Consider the following 17,112-nt stretch of genomic DNA (forward strand, 5'->3'; position numbering starts at 1 on the left):
GAACTTGGGATCTCTAGACAAGGGGCTTGCCAACTAGCAGTATATCCTTAGGCAACCTCTGAGAAGACAGGGAAATAAATGGAAGGACTAGACTGGACGGACCACTTCCTTCATTGTTCCAGGGGTAACCTGCTACCTCCAAACAGCCAATCCACCTACAATTCCTTCTCATTCAGCTCAATACCTGACAGTGCCAGCTCACATGGGGCACGCTGACAGTGACTTACACAGTCCCCTAAATGCACTGACAGGTACATGCTTGTCTCTCCAGGGACACTTCAAACTCCTTCTGGACAAAGATCATGTATCTTAAACCCTTTTAAAGGTCCCAGACCACACAGGATAACAGGTGTACAAAATTTGATGGCTCTACATTGCCTTGGTTTTTCTGAGAGTCAGCTAAACATGGACATTCAAGGGAGGGAGAGGGACCAACATAAAATTAAATTAAGTAGGACATTTATCAAGTCAAACTTTAGTCAAGTTAGGTACCTCAAACAGAGAAAGGAAGGAAGGGGGGAGACATCCATGTTTCTCCTCCCTCTGGCACTGCCTCTTTTCCTCATTAGCAACAACGGAGAGAGAAACACAAAGCATTTTCCCGCTAACATTTTATTCTCAAAATTAAGGCACTCTTTTTTCCCGGCGAGCTGCTTGTTGAACATTCTGTATCTATACAGAAGCACTAAACAGCCTCACCACCGCACTTGTTTACTTTTCTTTTATAAGAAAATAAATAACCCCACTGCCCCGAAAGCCCCACTATTCATGGCTTAATCTGCAAACCCCATTAGACAAAAAGTACCAGAAAATTGCTTGTCCCATTTCAGGCAGCACCTTCCCCATAGCAGTGACACAAGCAATTAAGCTAATACATCTGTGTCCCAAGAGGAGGAAAGGGAAGCCTCAACTTTTCTAAATGGAATAGAATTTCCCCACTACAGAAGCAAGGTTCAGAGGGTGAGAGAAGGGAATTGCAAGGCAGTTAAATTCACTATTTAATAATACAAGGCCATAATCAACTGCAAGTCCTTCAACTTACATTATGCCTTTCTACTGGGATGCTCTCATAATTTCAAATGTGTTGCTGTAAAATCCTGGCGATTGGAGAGACAAGAGACTAGGGGAGGATAAAATGGACTTTAATTAAAATATGAATAATCCAAGTCCAGCTAATTCAAAGCATCTGACTCAAACACCTAGTCAGCTGGGAAACAGCAGCTGCTTCCAATTACAAGTGATTTTGAATTAACCGGTATCAGTACCTAATGAAGAAGCTGTGGATGGGGGAAGTTTTCCGACTCAGCTGTGCACTTGGCCTTTTGCAAGAAAGGAAACACCAAAGATCCAAAGGCCTGTCTTTATAACCTCTTTCAAGGTCAGGACAAAGTTTTCCACTTGTTCTCATCTTTGCCTCTGACCCCAAGGGCTGGCCTTTCTGCTGCCCCTTGCACTATGCATCTTCATCCTTGGAGCCTCAGCCCAGACAGTCTTTCTTCCTGCTGCCTGAGCACCTGCAACCGCTCCTCTGACCCAGAGTTGTGACCTTCAAGTCACAGAGACCCAGGTAACCCAGCAAAATCCACTTTTAATCCCATCACACAAACTGGAGGACTCTTGCAGACTGGGGGCCTCTCCAGAGACCATCAATCAAAGGCTGAACCAAAACCTCCTTTGTCCCAGAGGCTAGAACCAGCAGCCTCCATTGGAAAGAACATTCCAGAAGGACAACCAGCTTCTAACTGCAGGTGGAGCTTTAGACCATCAGATTGCCAGTAGCTTTTTAAGGGTCCCGCTAATGCGATCAGACAATGGGGAAAATCAGGGAAGAGGGAGTGGAAACCTCTAAAATCTCCTTCTTAGATGCAACAAAGACTAAGGATGCCAAAGGTCACCTCAAAGAAATATCCAGAATTAAAAGTCAACAGAGGGGAGGGGGGAAATAGCTTAGTGGTAGAGTGTGTGCAAGCTCCTGGGTTCAATCCCCAGTACCTCCATTAAAATAAACAAAAGTAAAAAAAAATTTTTTAACCTAGTTATCCTCCACACACATACACACACATAAAAAAACACACACAAAAAGTCGACCAACAGAATTGCTGGCTCTGGTCTAATAAATCACCCCCTTCATACATAAAAACTCAAGGTCTAAAATCTCCCTCTCACCTCCTGGGCGCCTATATAATAAGCCAGTCTAGAAAGATCAGTTACTAGGCTGTGTTAAACTATTGAATGAAGGCAAATTAATTTGGATTTCAGAATTCAACTCGTGCTGAACTGTCCTTTTCCCACACATTTCCTGTTTTTACAAATAGCACGTTTCTTTAGAATGAAATACTGGATAATACACAGAAAACTTTAGCTTTCCTGTGAATGCAAAATAGAATCATAATTCTCCAGTTAAGACACAAAAAGATACACTAGTTTCTTCATTCACCTCTAAAAAAACATGCAAAAAACAGTAAGGAAAAATATCATAAAAATGCAAAGAAAAATATTTAACACCTAAAAACCTATTTTTTTAAAAGGGTAGTGAAGCAAGAAGATATAAACAAATATTTTGAAAGAGGTACAGAAGAGGGGAGAAATGAAACACTATGTTCTTCAGTGAGTAGCCCCGAAAGAATGAGACTCATCTTTAGGAATTCAAAACCAGGGTCCTACTAATTTACATTATTTCTAAAAAAAGATCATGCTTAAAAAAACCATCCTTTAAAACAACACAATCATTATTTGAAGATCACCTCCTTACTTTTATAAATAATAGCTGGTCCTGGAGAGAAATCGGTGGTGACAATTGAAGAAAAAGAGATTATATAAACACACCACTTAACAAATCTTTAATCATTTTGCTATTCAATTCAGCAATCGTTTACAGAGAGACCACTAGGTATACTCAATATTGTTAGCAAAGTAGAAATATTTTTAAAAAGTCAAGATGACAGTGAACATGAGTATGGTGGAGACCACCACACTTGTAGTTACTCTTAATTTGAGGAAGCTGCGTTGTTTCCAGGCAAAAGGAATTCCCCCTCACAGACGGGGAAACTGAGCGAGTAAAACAATGAAGACTCATAAAATTTAGTAAGCACCAAGTCTGAATCGTCCAACTTCCTTCTCTGTAAATAGCCACTTACTAAGTTATTGTTCTGAATACCGATTAACAATAAGTAATCTTAACCTAATATTGTATCTTTTAACCCGAACAAAAAGAAGTCATTAAATCATTCTCCTGAGTGTTAAAAGTAGATTTGTAAAGAACTACTGGGGGTATGAGGGGTGGGGAGAACTAGGTTCATAAATTCAACGACAGTGTGGCAATAGTAATAATAAATAAAATTGCAGTAATGAAATGAAAATGTACAAACTGAGCCAGTCAAAATTAAATGACATACTACACTATTTATGACCCCTATTTTACAGGTAAGGAAACTGAGACACAGATTAAATAAAAGAGTCAGAATTGAACCCCAGGACTCTGGCTGTGTAACATCCCAGCAGCACTGCCCACCCAGATGAAGACAAGCACAGACTTCAAAGTGAAACAAGAGCAGGGTTCAAATGGGGGGTAGGGGGGGCCGCCGGCGCAACCCTGGCCGCTTTCCCCTGCCTCAACTGCAATTTGGGGAAAAAGGCTACTTCACAGGTCGCAGTCAGACTCAGGTATACGAAATACTGCATGTACAACATTTAAGGAGGTACAGATTCGACCAACGGTAGCTACTATCCAACAGAGAACTTCTCTTTTTTCAAGACATATAAGCTTTCAGGATGAGTTCTGGAGAGAAACCGGCAGAACAGCAAGCGCGCTGCACAGAAATCCCTGAGACCGCTCTGTGTTTACCAAATGAGACAGGACGTAGTTTGGGGAAACGCGCAACACTACACAGACGGTGCACTGACGCAACACCAGGCTTCCTTCCAAAATAGAAACTAAAGAACAGTCCTCAGGAAGGAGCATGTACAGGACTCTGGGCCAAAAGAGGCTATGTGAAGCAATGGGTAGGCTTCACAGTCCTACCACCGTTTTTAAACACCTCTCAGTTGGAAGAGAATGACTAACGTGGTCTTCAGCCCCTGTTGATTCAGCCAAGCTGGATCCCCTAAAATGTGTTTTCAAACCTTTTTTTGCAAAGGAGATCTTATGAGAACTCCCCAGTGAATAAAGAGCCTCCCTAGTTGGGACACAGACGTGAAGAGAATCACGGCGCAAGCCACCCACAAGAGCCAAGTCAGTCCTACACCCCCGCGAGGGTAAGGATGCAGAGCCGCGTGCTGAGCGCCTGGGAGATGCTCAGGCCCCACCGCAGACGCTCCCTGTAACCAGATCCCAGTGTGGTCAGCGCACAGCGGCCCGAAACCCTCTTGGAACCTTATTTGGTCTCAATTCTGAACTCCCTCCCACATCCTTCCCTACCACCAGAGTATAAAATATGTAGCTGGACAAATAACACAAAGTAGACAACAAGTATTTGTAGAATTAAAATTGAATAAAGTAGAAGGGAGGGTGGGCTAAAAATATCTATGAAGACAAAAATCAGGATATTCCAGTCATACATTAGGACTTCTCAGCTGAGGAAAACTTAAACTGGACAATGTCCTGTGGCTTTTTCAAGGCAGAGCAAAAACCCAAACCAGAGCTCAACACCTCTACAACACAGTCCCTGTAAAGTCCGAAAGTACAGTTTCAAGTTCCAGACTTGACTACACATTAGCCTGACAGGATCTGAAACCATTAAGCTTATTAAAGCTCCAATCCTATAGCAGTGAAATGAAAAAAGATTGTCAGACTACCTAATAAATGGGGAGGATCAAATACACGAAAATACCCAAGGTCCTGGGTCACTCATTTCCTCAGTCTGAAGACAAGTGCTGGAATCTACAAAGTACCAAAGAATAACTACGTTCCTTTTGTATAGAACTGTCTATAACTTCCCTGTGCCTTTAAAAATAATTTTTTTTAGCGAGGAAAGTTATAGCTCAGTGGTACAGTGCATGCCTCACATGCATGAGGTCCTGGGTTCAATCCACAGTACCTCCATTAAAAAACTAAGTAAATAAACCTAATTACCTCCCCCTGCAAAAAAAAAGTAAGTTTTTAAAAAATAAAAGTATAAAACAAAAAATATTTTTTAAAAATAAAAACCCAAAACCACACACACAATTAAACAGTTTCTATATAACTACTGAGGAATAAAGCTAGATAATCTCCTGGCGAAATTCAACTTCAAGCCATGTCACCAAATAAGGAATGTACAACTCTTCAGTCTGTGAGGTGAATTCTCAGTGTCCTTCCAGTTGACAATCCAGGTCGGACTAGACCACAGCTCACTTCTGGACCCTGGTCTACAGTCAGAGAGAAAGCACTTCAGACACACCTAAATACTGCCTGAATAACACAGCGTTTCCTCTCGGGCAAACTGAAATGTGTAAAACCTGCAAGGCCAAGGAAATGCTCAGGGGTACCTCCAAAGTACACTAAAAGATTAAAAAGCCAATGTGAGAAGGAAGTTATCAAGTTAGAAATTTCACTTTTTAAGAAGTTTTACAGCCTAGGCTTGGTCCAGGGGGAGAGGGGTGGGCAGAGGTGGGGGGCGTTCAGACGGTGGGGGAGACAAAGCCACTTAAGAGTTTTCCTCCTCTGACAGGAAAAAGGCGCCTAATAAAGGGGCAACCATCTCAAGCCCACCAAGAGGTGATGGCCCAGCACATGTGATACACTCTGGAGTGCTCCCCAGACCAGACACGGAGGCCTTAAACTTCCCAACTGGGAGCAGCCACCCGGCATTTTCCACCCTGCCCTCCACTGGCACACGCCTGACCTGAAGAGGTTGAACAAAAGAGTTACAGCCTCCAACTTCCTTGACTTTAATTAAACTTGGCTTCCACTTCTGAAAAATGCTCAAGTTGTCATTGTTTCGTCGTCCCACTAACGCTTCTAGAGGGGAGATGCTGTGAAGGGGGAAGCAAATTCTCTGCAGCTGCGTCTGAGCATTCTGCCAAGGGAAGCCCAGGAAGAAGCGCTCCCATGTTCAAAATTTCCAACTGGGAGATTTACAGAACAGCAGGGGGGAAAGGACGGAGGAGAGGAAGCCGTGTGAGTGCAAAAGATGTGCAGAAAGCTCCCTTTTTTGTTTTTAAGTCCCAGGGGCCTCTGGAGACTTGTCATGCTTCAGCAACCGTCACCCCCTCCCATTTTACCCCCTTTCTAAAGCCACCAACCTCTGCACACAGGCTTTCAGAGAGGAGTCCACATTCTGCACAGCCACTCCTTGCTGGTCCTTTTTCTCACCCCATCTCCCTGGCCTCCCGCAGCAGTCATGCTTCCACAACTGGATAAGGGAAAGAAGCAGAACAGGGAGGGGGCAACCATTTCCCTCCAACCAGAGGAAGCCTGGCATTAAGCTGAGCTCCTAGGAAGTCACTTTGGCAAACGACCTTTTTAGTTTCTATTAGCGGCAGCAAGATAACCAACAAGTCAACAGGAGTTAGAGCTGAAAGCAGATGAGCTTTTCGGTTGTGCTGTTAAAGCTTTTATGCAGGAAAAATCCAGCTATGCCCTTATGAAAAGCTAATTCGGGTCAAAAAGGCCACCTGAGAGAGTTTGGAGGTTTTGGTTTAAATTTCTGCATCCAGTGATGGAGACGGGCTTTCCAGAGCAGGGAGGGCACCACCCCTTTGCACAATGTCCAGTGAGCAGAGAAGCAGTTTCATAAGCAGGCTTTCATTTTCACCCCCCATCCTCCACTCTCTGAGGTGGGGAGGAGTCCACATCGACACTGGCCAGAGTCTAAACGACTGATTCCCCCTCTACCACTCTGGGGTTAAGACTAGAAGTTCTGCCCCAGTAATATGCTGGGAGGCTGTGTGAATCTGCAATCTGTGGAACCACTTTCCTCATGTGAACCCTTGGATGAATGGTGCTTACTTCCAGGGCTCCACATGGCCCCGCCACATCCTCGGAATGTAGGGAAAACACACAGCCCTCTGCAGATCAGCAGGCACATAGCCTGGCATCCTTCTGTCCCATCCAGATGGACATACAGTAACAAAGAACTGTCAGACTGACAGCCGGGAGGGCCTAGTAAGGTCCTCAATAATGAAATCCAGGTGAAATCTCCTTCCTACATCACAGCAGATTTTGAAGGCAGCAGAGCCAATGAAATGCCCTCTTATAAAGACTTTAACAGCAGGGGCTGAAACAACCAACCAGAAAACTCACCAGAATCAGCACACTCATTCTGAGTACTCCAACTGTGTCCATATCTCACTGCCATTTGAAACCCAACTCTAAGAACAAAGTTCTACCTGGACTATTTCACAACTGGTGCCCTTCCAGGGGGCAGTTCCCTCCTCCGTTTACAGCCAGCTGCCTAGGATTCGGCACTCCCCTTCTAGTTGCTGGCAACCCCGGGCCTTTTGCTTCCCCTGAAGCATATCTCAATTTCTGAACCTCCGCGTGGGAAAAGGAAAGGCACTCAGGGTTCTATATCTGATGCTAGTGAGCTGTTCACCTAAGACTTTGCTGGGTGGGTGGAGAGCGCTGAGGTCAGGAGAAGGACACTCCAGGAAGCCCAGGCTCTCCACAGACACACTGTTAATGTTCAGAGTTGAGCTCACCATCTCTCCCCACAGCCAAAGGAGAACAATTTAACTGTTTGCCATCCAGCACGTTGTGATGTGTCAGCATCAGTCCAAACCCTCCATCACAGTAGGCGTAGAAAGCCACACTGCAGTGCAGGCAGAAGGGAACACAGTTACACCCATCAGCACCTAGCTTTGCTCTGGGAGGCCATCCCATCCCACCGTACAGTGCAGAACACTGCGGCCCAGGGATCTGCCAAGGCACTCAGCGAGCCAGGGGCATCTAGAGCAGTGTCCTAGGAGGCAGGCAACCGAGGGTCACCAGGGAACATGTGGATGACGTATGTATGTACGTACACACACACACACACACACAGGCTCAGATATGGATTCAGGAAACTGTTTTAAAACAAACCAATACAAGAACACGTTTTTGCCTCTAAAGACTCAATAAAAACATAAGGGGCTTTGATAAAAGATTCCTAAGGCCAAAATACATAGCACACACCCCTGCCAGGAGAAACAGGTGGGGCAACGCGGTTCCTGAAGGCAACCAAGCACTCTGGCCCAGGAAACTGCCGTTTCCTTCCGAGGCCCCGCCGAGTCCTTCCCCCCAGGGGCAGAGGATGTGGACCTCACTGTTTTCCATTTTCTTTTTCACTGCAGCCGTTCCAGGGTGAGAGTGATGGTCGGTGGGAGGGGCTGTGGTAAAAAACCTAGACTGGTACCTGAATTTGCTCTCTGATGGAAGTTCACTGTGAAAGTTATAATGTGCTTTTCGGCGACCCCCCTCTCCCCTCAGAAGAGCTCTTTTAAAGGGAGGACATACCAGGATCCCAAAACTCTGCTTAATCAGCACAAATACCACATGGGACTCATCGAACCCCATTTGTCCTCTTGGGCTCCAGACACTTCACGGCGTAAAACATAGAGACATAAAGGAATGAAGGAGAGCGTATGTGACAGTTATTTGAGATAGAGCTGATCAGTATTGACCTTTAATTTGGAGACCTGAGCCTCATGCCATCTTTTTTATAATATGGGAGAGCACTGTGGGACCTTCCCAGCTGGGAGGAAAGAAGTACCATTATTCATTCCCGTTGGCTCAGAGACCTGACAAGCTCTGCTTCTAAAACCTGCACAGACTGGCCACCACCAGTGCCCTCCAACTCCACGAGGCAAGACGAATTTCAGAGAGATCCCTGAGCTGAGAAGGGGGTAAAAATCTATCAGGTTGAAATGAAAGGGGCAATTATTATACACTACCCTGTGAAACACCATGGACACAAGTCCCAAAAGGGACTGGACATGCTGCCATGGCTACACCAGGTCCTTGGGGAAGGGGGTCAGCATCCACTGAGGAACCCTGCAGCAACACCCCTAACTGGCTGGAGAGTGACCCGTACAGTGAGTCTTTCTGTAGCCAAGAACTTCTGCACCCAGAGGGAGAAATGAGGACAATTCCCAAAGCAGTATCATTTCGCAAAATAAATCCCACAGAGCTGGACCTGCTGACAGTCCCAGCTGACAGTCCTATACCTATTTGCAGGGAGGAGGATTATTAAGGCTTTAAAATTCAATTACAATTAAGAGACTCTAAAATAACTGGAGGGAAAAAAAGACTGTAAACCTAAGTTTGAGATGTAGAACTAAAGGGACATGAATTCAGCACCCCCACCTTGCCCAAAAGAGGGTCAGTCTCACAGCACAGACTGGAGCAAGTGACTGTCAAAGACAAGAGCTGTGCTGGATCCGGCCAACATTACAAGGACAACCAACTGGTCCTGTCCCTTAGTCTTGTGCTTTTAAAGGGCCGTCGATGTGCCAACTATTTTAAAGCTCCAACACACTAATTCTGTAAACAATAATGGCTACAGCCTGCACACTGCGCACTGGAATGGATTCCTCAACTTGGCCTCATCACTTATGCAGCTGATGAAACAAACACTGACAGCTTTTTTGCATTTGTAAAGGCCCCACAGCAGCTGTGGTGATCCCACCATAGAGCAATGAATTAAGCCTGAAACCCAGCTGGGTCTGAACAGAAGCCTTTTTTGCACAATACAGCAAGACTATCATTGTTAACCTAGGCATTATTGGGAAATATTCTGCATTACATTATAGGGCAGTTCTAACTCAATTCTTAAAATTAGCTCTAATAAGCAATTTTAGTAGGCGGGATGTGGCATTTGCTTTTGAAATGGCACAAGTATGTGCAGAGGTTATAGGTACACCACACAAAGGCGGCCTGGCAGAACAGAACACAGATTTCCAGTTAAACAATGCAAAGTTTAAAATAGTAACTCCTTCTTAGATATTCATGCACGCGCGCGCGCACACACACAAACACACTCTCACCTACCTTCTAAATTGAAGTGGGTATCTCATCTTGAAAATTCTTGGGTATTCAACCACATACTGAGAAAAGAGTGAATACAGCCGTCTGCCAGGGGTCCCCTTAACGAAAGGTAAATCAGTGACCAGAGCACAAGTGTCAATCGGAACCGAGCGTTGTACCAGAAAAACCACGGAGTATGAAAAAGCAGGATTAAATCCATCACTAGGAAATTTCTTGACACTGAACTTGAGCACTACATAATAAATAAAATCCCTAAACATTAACATGCTGTTCTTTGGCTTCCCATCACCAGGAAGCCTGAGGAAAAGCCCGGACACCCACACCAAGTCATCACCCCTAGAGAATCAGGACCCACCCAGTCCACATCTCCAAATGCTCCCAGCACCCTTGGGTAGCAGGACTTCCTCAAGCCCCCACCATCCCACCTCTCTTCTGTTGCATCATACTTGCAAAGGAGCAAAAAGGAGCAAAAAGTGCCTGATTCAAATAGGGAATCCATCTCACCAACAATGCCACACTGATTTGGGAAAAATAAATCTGGCAAAAATCATAAATATCAATAGAAAACATGCACCATCCCTCTCCCTTAAAAGAACCCCCGTTTCTCAAAGGAGTCCATTAGGAGGGCCTTTTTTAAAAAAAATTTTAAGCATTTTTCACTTGGGTAAAAAGCAGACCTGGAAGGAGCGAGAAAATCCAGCAGAATCTGTAGGTCAACAGCGGTTCTACTCCTTGTCAACACCGGTAACGAGGACAAAACCAAAGGGAAGGCAGGAAAACTGCTCCTCGGTGCTGCTCTGCTCCCGGAGAGGGGCCAGGGTTTTTAACCTACCCCATCCTCCCAAACCTCTATCTGGTAAGTGCTATGAAAACACGCACCTGAAGGCCCGGAATGACAACCCAAAACACCTGGGCCCCCTCAAAAAGCCCATCAGCTATGATGAAATTCCAAGCGCCACCATCTTCTCACACCTAACTAAGCACACGTTCAGAGCTTGCAAAGGGGGAGAGGAAATGAGACCACCGCTGGCCACCCACACACGGGGAGAAGTGGCAGTCAGGCAGTGAGGGAAACAAGAAGCCCGGGCCCCAAGGGCAAGGCAGCTGCCTAGCAGGAGAGGGCCCCCAGTGCAGCACCCTGCTGAACAGAACACAGGACGCTCAGGGACCAGGCTTGGAGAACAGCTTAGCAGGTTAGTCAAAGAGCAGTAAATAAACGTAGTCATAGTCGAGATCTGCATGCCTGTCTAACATGAGATACTCCCAGAGAAACGCAAGCAGCATCCACACAAAGACTTGGACACAAATGTTCACAGTAGCATTATTCACAAGTGCCGAGAAGCAGGAACAACCCAAATGTCCATCAGCTGATGGACACATGAGCCAAGTATGGTGCCTCCATCCAATGAAGTATTATTCGGCCATAAAAAGGAACTGAGTCCTGATTCACACTACAGCATAAAGGAACCTTGAAAACACCACACTGAGTGAAAGAAGCCAGTCACAAAATGCCATATATTGTACGATTCCGTTTACATAAAGTGTCCAGAATAGGCAAATCCAGAGAGACAGAAAGTAGATGAGTGGTTTGCCAGAGATTGGAAAAACTGGGATGAGATGTGGAGTGACTGCCAAGAAGTATAGAGTTTCTTTTGGGGGTGCTGAAAAGGTTCTAAAATTGATTGTGGTGATGGTTGCATAACTCCAAATATACTAAAAACCACTGAACTGTTAAGGGAAAAAAAAAATCACATTCGTTTCCAAAAACCACTCAGGGAAGACTGAGATGCCGAGGATGCCTTTTGTCTTGAACCTCCAGTGGAATGCCAGAAGAAACATAGTTGAAGAACTGCCAAAAGAATTGGAATAAGTTGGGGATATAAGAGTTTTAAAAAAAGAAAGGCTAAAAGGGGCTGACACTTTGCTAAAGATGCAGCAGCCAAGGCAGCTACGTATGCCAAGAATATATACATACATATATATCTGCACGCTGGAGTTAGACTGCTAAGTGTGACGAGGGACAACTTTCATCTCCCAAAAAGTAAAAACTGCAACTGTAGGCTTCCTATTCCCCTGTCGCTATGTTGTGGGCCTTAATTAAGAGCATGACAGCCTACTATTTAAATATATTTATCCAAAGTCAGTGCCTACTCAGGCAAGTCTCTTAAATTAGTTTTAGAACCATCTTTGGATTCGTAAACTGGGTACGAAGCAGTTACAGAGGAGGAACTCCAAAAGTACATTCGGTATCACCTTTCAGCCTTAGAAATCTTTCAACACTCAGCAAGGAGGATCCTGTGCCGTTGTCCATAGGAACAAAAGGATCCCAGACCTCCCCTGGACTGTTTATAAAGCCTGTCCAGAGAAACAAGCAGTTAGAGGACTGGGCAAGGTGTTCCGTTCTTTACTGAGATGACCTTCGTGTACAGAGTAAAAGGACTCCGATTACAATAGGTACCACGAAGGTCTTCATTTGTATTAAACAACTGTAAGCAAACAATGTTCAGCTGTAAAAGCTTTTGCAAGTCAAAGATAATGGCCTTCCTTGGTAAACTGACTGTTCTTTATAATCATCATTATTTATACTCCCAAGAGGCTTTGCCCACTGCTCCAATAAATTCTGGAAGGAAATAACATGACAACTTCAGCAAGTCTCATGTTAGAAAGAAAGGAAAAAAGGTAGAAAATGGACCTTTCCATTTTTCCAGTGGTTAACTGGAACAGGGAGCAGAATTAGAAGAGGGAAAAACCACCACTTTTCAGCTTTAGATACTACCAAGTCAGACCCATCCCCTCTCCCCTCATGTTTTAGCTTATCAGAGCCAAAAGAAAACCGATTTTAATAGCATCTTTAGAGTTTTGACTTATCACAAGCACAAGAGAGCAAGCTTCTTGCAGTCCCTATTTGTATCGGGGGTGTCCGCGGGACTAAATGATGGTATTTATACTGAGCTGGGGGGAAAACAGTCCAGGAGAAAGGAACAAGTATTCCCTCTTCAACCAGGAGACGTGGCCTGTGGCTCAGATTATGCCCAGAGCCCAGAGTCTGGAACAATCAGGCAAGCCAAGTGTGTTCTTCACTTAAAGGAGGTTTCCTTTCACTCTGTCAGCCACCTTTCAGATTCCAGCGAAGTTTAAACCACAATGGTTTGGAATCCTAACAGTAGTTGCAAGGATTACGATACAAAATGAGAATTTCAAAACATTTTTAAAGACACAGAATGCAGGATCATGCAGCAACACCTACCAACCGCTACCCCAAAGAAGTTCATTTATTAAATCCAGACCCTCCCTGGCCCCCTGCACGGCAGAAAAAGGTGAGAGAGACTGCACTGGCATTGAAATAGAAATCTGATCTCTGCCATTCAAGGATGTGATCACCACTGGGGATTACTTTGATGTATCTCTGAAATTCTTCCAGATTAAAAGTTCTGTCAGGGTGTCGATACCAATATCACTTTAAAAAACCTTGCCTTTCATTAAAGTTTTAGGTCAAGTTTTCAGAGCTAAAACAAAAAGCTACTCAGCCCAAACACTGCTGGGTTGAGAAGGACAAATGCTCACAGCCCATATTTTAATTTATTTTATTTTACTTTTTTGTGTGTAGGGGAGGGAAGTAATTAGATTTATTTATTTTTTTTAGAGGAGGTACTGGGGATTGAACCTAGGACCTCGTGCCTGCTAAGCATGCACTCTACCACTTTGAGCTGTACTCTCCCCCCTTGCTGCCCATATTTTAATCTAGTTGTCACTCCGGGGATTTAGAAAGTGAACTTCAGTCAGATCAAAGCAAAAATTGTTTGCTCCCGGGATGACTGCTCATTATGGCTTTCAATCCTTTTCGGAATGAGGTGTGGTATATACACGTAAACATATCAAATAAACCCCCTCTCAAAAAATTGTAACTAAGTCCAAGTCCCAGTGGAAAAAGCTGCGGAGTGGACGGAATGGAATGTCACACAAAACTACCACAGTAATGAGGCTCCTTAGTGAGACTGCTTCCTCGGTCCCCATCAAACTCTCCCAAATGCACAGGAGTGAGCTCTTTACAGAGCCCCACCAAATGTTTCATCATTTTCAAATGATTAAGAAACAAGGCTGACTGTTTGGCATCTATCAAAGGATCATCAGTTTGGAAAGGAGTCACGTGGCAAGTGCAGACAGAGGACCCAGTCCTGTGGCCCAGCGGCAGGTAAACAGCTCTGCAGGTTAACACCACCCCAGCCTTCCAAGGCAGGTGGAAGCCATGTGCTACCAATGTAACCAGGACTCCAGACCACGGCTCCTCGAGATCACGTTGCCTCTTTCCTCCTCCAACATCAAGACATTACAAGCTGAAAATAGAACACACGAAGCTTTCATGTGATAGAATGGAAAGGGAGGCAACTTATGAGTAAAAACAATAAACCTTTTAGTCCTACTTCATCTCTAAAGGGACATCTTGTCTGGAGAATGAAAAGGAAGGCGAGGAAGTTTATGCAAAAGTATTCTTAAATACCAAAAAGTAATGCTGCTTCTTAGTAGCTCTGTGAGACCGCCTCATTCTCACAGGTGGGGAGGGAGGATGGTAAAAAATTCATCTGAATGATCAAAAGATGTGTCTGATGTAAAGATCGAACTGCATTTTTCCTTAAAGTTAGGGGGGGAAAGGCAAGCCTTGGTGAGGAGAGTGCTAAGCACCTATATTATCTTCATTTCTAACCTCTTCCTCAGACACCTGGATAGGCTGTAATCAATCAGCAAGGATGACCCAGAAACAGTGTTCCCTCTTTAACTCTGAGGCTGGAAAGTTACAGCCACAAAGACCTGCAGACTTAAGAATAATGCGGTCTAGATAGTTTATAAAGCACTTCACATGTTAACATCCAACTCTGCCTCCCCCAAAATGACCTTGAGAGGCCAATAAACGAAGGTGTAATTCTCCCCACTTTTTAGATGAAGAAACCGAGACTTGTGGAGGTAAGAGATTTATCCAAGGTCAGCCCCCTCTTCCCAGTGTCAACTGTAAATTCTGAGGACAAGGACAATGTCATATTTTCTAACGCTTAACAGTCTGAGCATGGTAAGCAACCAGAATATACCAGCTATCTTTAACTGAAACATCTCCCAAGCCAGAGCCCAATGGGACCTTTGTAACCATACAAAGCCCACCTCACAAACAAGGCTGAAATCACTTATGAAAACAATGCAATTCGACGTCACCTTAAAGTTACGTCATGTCCTCACAAAAAAAGCATTTCATAAATATGAACTATGCAATTGTACAATTCTAGACTCTCTTCTTCCTTCACTGCTACAGTCGTCCTAATAACACATTGTGTTCTCAGAGCAATTTTGTTTTACAAAGTGTTTCCCATATCTTATCTCATTTAGTTCTAATGCCCTGAGAGAGGACAAGGAAAGGAAATAGAAACTTAAATAAAACCCAACTGACATCTTTATTACTTGTTACAAGTGCCTGTATTGGTTTTTAAAAGCCAGCAAACAAACAAACCCGCTGGCACTACCTGGGGGACCGTAAATTAGTACAGCCTTTCTCCTAGAAAGCCATGTAAGAGGGATCTGAACGTAAACACAGGCACTTCTGAGTCAGTAATTCCACTTAGAGGAATTTGGAATTAAGGGCAAAAGGATATAGGATACCGGAAAAGCTCACTGCACACATCATTTTGGACAACAGCCCCCAAACTGTGAAAAACCCATGAAGAACACGCAAACTGTGGTACAGATCGACTGAGTGCCCAGCAGCCATTAAAAATAATGATGCAGAATCATGTATTTTGATCACTGAGATGAGATATAAATACAAAAAGCGTGGAACAGAACATCACTTGTGAGTGTGAGCCCACACGGAAAATGACGTTCCTGTAAGTATAGGAGTGCCCCGCAGGTAACTGCAGTAGTTCATAAAGCGAAAAAGTCATTTTCAAAGGGGGACAAACACTACTGGCCTAACCAGGTATGGAGATTACACATGGATTTTATTTTTCCATGAAAATCAATGAGTTATTGCAGTTACCATGGACAACTGAGGATTCACCTGGCAAGAGGCAGCATCTCTGAAAGACCGCTCCAAAGGCAGTACCCGGATGGCCCTCCACTGTATCAGGGGCTGGGTTTCACACCCCGGATGTGTTACTGACAAAATGTGCAACCTCTGTTACTAGACGCCTCCGGTTTCCTCAGCTATGAAATTCTCTGATCAGTGAAGTTTCACCCTTTCCCAGTAGGTCTTAACCAATTCCCTCCCACTACTGGGTAGGATCTGAAATACTCCAAAAGCTTCAACTCAACCGTGTGATGACATAAAATTCAGTCTCTACTTCTGTGGGGTTAACAGGGTGGGAGGCACGAAAATGCTAATTCCAGCACCTAGAAGTGGGTGTGAGGACTCCGGCCCTCAGAGAGAAGGGGCCTGGCTCTGCCCGACTGGGGAAGGGGGTGACAGGCCGTCCAGCTAGGCCTCAGAGAGGTCGGGTGTGCTCCGCAGGCAATCCCCTGAGCAAGGTGAGGAACCAGGATGTGCAAAGGCCAGGAGGCTGGGCTCAGCTAAAGCAGATGGGGTGGCCAGAAGCTCAAGGCAGAGCAAGACCTTTGTACATGGTGCTGAGGACAGACAGTTTAGACTTGATGCACTGCAGGATGAGGATCATCGGATTTCCAAGTTCAAGGGGATCATTGCTCTAAGATCCAGGTTTAACATCTCTGGGGAAACATCTTTGTGCACAGATTCAGTGCCACATTGATCTCAATTCTCAGTCTCTCCCTCTTTCTAATCCAGACATGTTCTGGATAATACAGAAGAGATTCAATCACCACCAGGGGGTAGGGGTGAGAAGAAACCATATCATTTTCGAACCTTTAAAGCTTTGTTCTATATTCCAAAATGGACTTTAGAAGATCCGTCACTAGTGGGGAGGGTATTGCTCAAGCAGTAGACAGCATGCTTAGCATGCATGAGTTCCTGGGTTCAAGCCGCAGTACCTTCTCTAAAAATAAATAAATAAACCTAATTACCTTCCCCCTACTAAAATTAAAATTTTTTTAAATTTCTCCAGGTTGGTGATTTCCAACTGTGTAACAGTAACTTCTTGAGCGGCTGTGCATAGTATGCAGTTTACCAAGTGCTTTCACATCAAAAACCTCAGACCCTCCCAGCAAGAAGCCTG

At 44.5% G+C, this 17,112-nt stretch overlaps 1 protein-coding gene and 1 long non-coding RNA gene across 7 annotated transcripts in view; one reads left to right on the forward strand and one right to left on the reverse strand.

Moving 5' to 3' along the window:
• LOC140687627 (uncharacterized) overlaps positions 1–5,899 on the forward strand; it is a 38,538-nt gene extending 32,639 nt beyond the window's left edge. For both annotated transcript variants that reach the window (XR_012062024.1, XR_012062025.1), the window contains exon 3: positions 5,649–5,899. This is a non-coding gene — a long non-coding RNA (uncharacterized lncRNA). The remainder of the gene's footprint in view (positions 1–5,648) is intronic.
• The window catches only part of JARID2 (jumonji and AT-rich interaction domain containing 2), a 228,546-nt gene that overhangs the window by 200,911 nt on the left and 10,523 nt on the right, over positions 1–17,112 (reverse strand). The window lies entirely within an intron of this gene.

This window comes from Vicugna pacos, chromosome 20 (assembly GCF_048564905.1).
Source record: "Vicugna pacos chromosome 20, VicPac4, whole genome shotgun sequence".
NCBI classification, from domain to species: Eukaryota; Metazoa; Chordata; class Mammalia; order Artiodactyla; family Camelidae; genus Vicugna; species Vicugna pacos.